Source organism: Lygodium microphyllum, chromosome 25 (genome assembly GCF_053477565.2).
Source record: "Lygodium microphyllum isolate KBCC chromosome 25, Lygodium_microphyllum_v1.1.10, whole genome shotgun sequence".
Lineage (NCBI taxonomy): Eukaryota > Viridiplantae > Streptophyta > Polypodiopsida > Schizaeales > Lygodiaceae > Lygodium > Lygodium microphyllum.
The window spans coordinates 80,041,740-80,047,687 of NC_141159.1; positions in this window are offsets into that span (position 1 = coordinate 80,041,740).

Here is a 5,948-nt window from a genome sequence, read left to right on the forward strand (position 1 = left end):
GTCATTGATAGTGAAATGTCTCATGCAAGGCAAGACATTTGTCTCTTAACTAGTTGGGAATCAGCGGTAGATGCATATTCAGTGTATGCATATTTAGCAAAGGTACAAAACACAGATGTACTTGTGGAAGAAAAATGAAAAAGAGATGAAGATATTGCAGGGACATCTAAAACAATGACAAGAAGAAGTGTGGATCAGCCCAAAGCTACAAATCAGCCACCTCCTGAGCATGTTATGGAAGAGGTCAGTCAGGAGCAAAAACAGGATAACAAACAAGAGGGTAAAAAGAAGGGCAAGTAGCCAGGATATAAGTTGCAATCTGACATTGAGGCAGCCACAAATCTTAAGAAGGTTCTTGAAGAATGGATCTTAAACAGTTAGGTGGAATTTACCTTGGGAGAAGTGCTTGGCATTGCCAAGCGAGAATTTCATGATGAGATCATTGACATAATTAAAAGGAAGCGTCAGTTTCTTGGTGATACCACTAGTGCATTGCTGCAATTTGAAGAGGAAACTGGTTTGTTGGATATTTGGGCTGAATATGAGCATGAAGTAAGTACAGGATTGTCTATGCAAGATGCTTCCAAGCAATGGACAACATGTGGAAAAGAGAAGAAAGTGGTTGAAAATGCATTGTCTTGTAGCAATATGCATGGTGGAGTAAGGAAAATGCAATAATATGGAGAAGACTCTAGGATTTATTCCTTGCAGTCACTACACAAGAAATCATTTGGCTAGAGCTACCACTGAAACGGTAGTGAAAATAGGGGAACGTGAAACTCCTTGCGTTGCTTTACTTGACCATGGGTCTGAGATAAATGTCATTGAGCGAGGATTGTATGAAATTGGTGCATGGCCTATGGACACTGATCATGGTTGGCGTATGAGAGCTGCAAATAATTCTTCAGGGGAGCTCTATGCTGCATGTCATAATGTAAAGTGACGATTGGTGATGTACAGGAAGAGCAACATTTATTTGTGCAAGATAATTCCTCATATGCAATGATTTTGGGATAGCCCTATATTACAGATGTGCATATGGAAACAAAGGTGCTTGATGATGGTTCTGCTTATGCAAGAGTCAGAAGCAAGGATGGGAGAAAAGCAGTCCAATTTCTTACTGTTTGTGTTAATCATCCTAGAAATCGTGATACGCTTCGAGAGTCTCCTTTGGTTCCAAATGCAAGGGAATTCAAAGACCTGGATTTTCATTAAACACTTTTGTAATGCGGGGCTAGAGTAGTGCTATTCAGAGGGTGTAATTGCCTCTTGATGAAATGAAGCATGTATTTACTATTGGTAATTCTCAGTTTACAGCAAACAGTTCATGTTGATTTAAGCCTATGGAAGCAATGTGTAGGGATGAACGCATATCTATGAAACAGGCTATTAAGAAACTGAGAGCATTGGGGTTGTTAGCTGAAAATGATGGCATTTCAAGCATCTTTTATGGGCTGAATATAACTGACACTATGGTTGAAATTTCAGCAACTATACATGCAAAAAATGAGGCTGAAAATAAAGTGTTGCCAATATGTTCTTTGGATATGTATGATGTTATAGCATTGTTTGCTCAGCAGGAAGGATTACAATGGGTTGAAGCACTTGTGGAGACAAAGTATAAGACAATTGACAAAAAGGTGAAACCAATTGCTTTACCACTTCCACCAGAGAGTGAGGGTATGTATGAAAAAGTGTCAAGGCAGCCAAGCTTACGAGATCCTAAAGATATAGGTCATCAGTTTACATTTGAAACATTATAGGAATTGAAAGTTGGTGCAGAAGGGTTTCTTTTGCCTGCTGAGAGAAACTATTTTATGTGGATGTTGGCTAGGCATGGAAAGGCATTTGCATTTCAGCCAAGTGAAATAGGTTGTGTGGATCCAAATGTTGTCTCTCCTATGGTCATATTTACTGTGCCACATGTACCATGGAGCTTGAGGCCTATTCCAGTGCCTAAAGATTACTTGCCAAAGCTGATGGATTTGCTAAATGAAAAGATTCGCATGAAGATCTTGGAGCCTTCTTCAACCCCGTACTCAAATCGTTGGTTTAGTGTGCCAAAAAAGAATGGGGCTTTGAGATTTATTCAAGACATGCAACCGGTCAATAAAGTGACCATAAGAAATGTGGGTGCAGGTCTTGTGGTTGATGAATTTGCAGAGGCTTTTGTAGGCAAAGTGATCTATTCTTTGGGTGATCTTTACTCGAGTTATGATCAATTTCAGCTTGCAATTGAAAGTAGGGATATCACAACCATGAAGACTCCTTCGAGGTTAGTACGGATGTGTGCTCTCCCACAAGGTGCAACAAACTCAGTGGCACACATGACAAATGCTATGAATAGGGTACTCATGGATTTTATACCACAATTGACTATGCCCTTCTCGGATGATGTTCCAATCAAAGGGTGTGTAGTGGATGAAAAGAATGAAGATATGGATGCTCATGGATGTAGACAGTTTGTTGCAGATCATATTGTGGATTGTGAGAGGATTTTGACATGTCTAGAAGAGGTGCATTTAACTCTTTCTGGACAAAAGTCTGTCTTTGGAGTTGAAGAGGTTTTGATTGTTGGGCATATGTGTGGGACTTATGGGCGAAGGCCATCACCAACAAAAATAGATGGGATTGATAGAATGCGAGATGTATGCACAAATGTATCAGAGGTGCGTAGATTCTTAGGTGCATGTGTGTTCTATTTGATATGGATTCCTCTCTTTACACATGTAGTCGATGCTCTTTATCAGCTTCTAAGGAAAGGTCAAAATTTCATTGGGAAAACAAGCATCAGAAAGCAATGAAGAAATTGAAGCAACTCTTAAAAACTGCTCCTACATTGAGAAAGGCTGACTATTCACATGGAAAGCCTATCATTATTACTGTTGATACAAGCCCAATCGGGATTGGATGGGCAATTGGGAAAGATGATGAGGAAGGACAAATATATGCAACTCGCTTTGGTTCTAAAGTATTGACTGAACAACAGAGAAGATATCCACAGGTTAAAAGAGAATTATGGGGAATTGTGACAGCCCTTAAATGTGATAAGGAGTATTTTATGGGTGCTCATGTAGTCATTGAGACTGATTGTATGCCGGTACTGGGTATGATTGCTAGTTGTGCTACCCCAGACATTGCTATGCTTCGGTGGATTGCATACATTAAGTCTTTGAACCCTGAATTTCAGCATATTGTAGGAAGAGATAACCCAGTGGCAGACATGTTATCTCGAGCATGTTATGAGAATGAAGATGGGATGATGGATGAGGAGGAAGAAGATGACTTTCTTATGGCTGAAAATGATGTTGCAAGAGTGAATTTAGTAATGCAAGTGTTGCTACAGCATTTTGGACAACAAAGAGAAGACACTTTAGATGTTTTGCATCTTGTGTAGAAGTGTTTTTGGAAGACAAATATGCAGGAGAGTGGCTAAGAATTGTTCAATATCTCAGTACATTAACAATGAGAGATGAACGGTCAGATGAGGAGTTTAAGAAGATCAAGAGGAAAGCCTATGGATTTTTCTTAAAAGATGGATACTTATGGAAACATGCTAAAAAGAAATAGGGTATGCCATTGCGAGTTTTGGGTGACAGAGCTTCACAAGTAAAAGTAATGCAAGAATTTCATGAAAGATTGTGGGCTGGTCATAGATGTGTTTGGGATACTTTTACAAAGATCAAAGAAAGATATTGGTGGCAGGGTATGTATAAGGATGTTGCTCACTTTGTGGAAACATGTATGACATGTCAAATGTATTCAACTGTGAGACATCGGGATGGATTGCAACCCACATATCCATTGTCTCTTCATTTTAAGTGGGTGGTGGATTTGGTCACAATGCCTACAAGTCTTTGGCAAATGAGGTATCTTGTGCTTGCTCGTGAAGACTTGACTAATCAAGTGGAAGGGAGAGCTCTACGTACTAAGACGACAAATGATGTATGTACTTTTCTCTTAGAAGAGATCTTTTGTCAATATGGCTATGTGGGAAAAATTACAGTAGATAGGGGTGAGTTGGATGCATATGAAGCTCATGATTTCTTTGCATGGTTGGGGATAAAGCTTGCTTTAACTTCAGCCTATAACCCTGAAGAAAATAGCAAAAGTGAAAGAGGTCATCCACCTATTGTGAAGGCATTGGCAAAAGCATGTGGAGAGAAGATAAAAGAGTGGCCAAGATTGCTTCCTTATGCTTTGTGGGCTGACAAAACAACTCATAGTGTTGTTACATGATATATGTCTGCATAATTGATGTATGGTCAAAAACCTATCATGCCGAGAGAAGAGATGACAGTCACATGGACTGTGTTACCTTGGGAGGAGGAGTTGAATCGAGAGGAGTTGTTGGCCTTACGCATTAGACAATTGGAAAGAAAGTCAGAAGACATAGAGGCAGCAACTGCAAAGTTAAGGGCAGTAAGGATACAGAACAAGAAATGGTTTGACAAAAGACATACACTGAGACCAAGAACCATACAAGATGGGGATTGGGTATTGGTTTATGATAGTAGTTTAGATAACTAGCAAAGTGCCATGCGTAAAGTTTCCAAAAGATGGTTTGGACCCTATGTGGTAAGACATGTGTTTGATAATGCTGCTTATGCATTAAATGAGCTAGATGGAACAGCCATAAAACTTCCGATAGCAGGGAAAATAATCAAATTATTCAAAAGGCGGGAATCTACTGCCTATGAGTTGCAAAAATTGGAAGAAAATAGTGGCCATGATATAGGGGCTAGCCAGGAAGATATGGAAGATGAAGAAGTAAAGGATATGGTTGCAAAGGATGATGAGGACTCAAAATCCAGTGACAACTAAGATTTTGGCACATACAGGAGGATGTGCAGGTTTAGAGGGGGTGGATGTCATGATGTTTTGTTGAGGACATAGTGTGAAAAAAAAATGGAATGCATCATCATCCGACTTCTCTATTGATCTAGAGAGTCAATGTGATCTGAGCCATTAGTACTAGTGTGAGTTGCATGGATTATCCGAAAATACTAGATTTTTGGATAATTTTAGTCTATTTTTGATATTATTTATTGTAAAAATCTGAAAAGTTAGAAAAAGCTTCCAGATTAGGATGGCACATAAAAAGCTAATTGCTTTTTCAAACAATTAGGAGATTTTTCATAAAAAAGGCAGATTGACGAAATCGCGCACATCGCGATTGTTGTAAACAGGCTGAAAACTATAGATTGAACTGAAAGAAGAAGAAGGAGTGATCTGGGAGATCCGTGATCAGGTGTCCTACGGTTTTACCTCCCTTTCGGAGCCAACGGAGCCATCTGATTTGGGTTTCAGGTAGTAGAGAAAGAGCCGATTTTTTTAATCCATGTTTTTAGTCTATGAAGGAGCTCAAGGAGAACTAATGCCTAGAGATTGCTTCTGAGTAGTGCAAAGATTCCAGGTTCTTTCAATACATATTGATTCAATTCATTGTGATTTTTTTTTGTCATGTTTACCATTTGGGTATTCTCTATCTTCTCTTCCATCTCCTATCTCTACTTCCTTCTACTTCTAATCCCTGAATTCTCTACATAGGCTTGATGTGTTGCAAGGCCGAGGGTGCATATACAAATGCTCTCCCATAGGGTTTCAACACCATCCCTACCAATGTGGAGCTATCTTGCACACATATTCTCCCCCATGCATATATTGGTAGCTAGGCATTTGGAGATGGTCGGTAGCATCCCTACTGATTTTTCTCCCTAAAACCTAAATTTTGTAGTGGATGGTAGTGTCCAACTTGAGTAGAGCATGACCTCCACAAGCCGTGAGCTATGATTTTCCAAGGATATAGATGTGCATGGAGACTAGTCTTTGCAGCAACAAACCTTGTTGATTGGTGCTAGCAACACCAATGGCATCCAACCTACTAGTACAGATGATCTATTGGCCACAAACACTAACTTGTGGGATGCATAGGAGACCGCTATCAT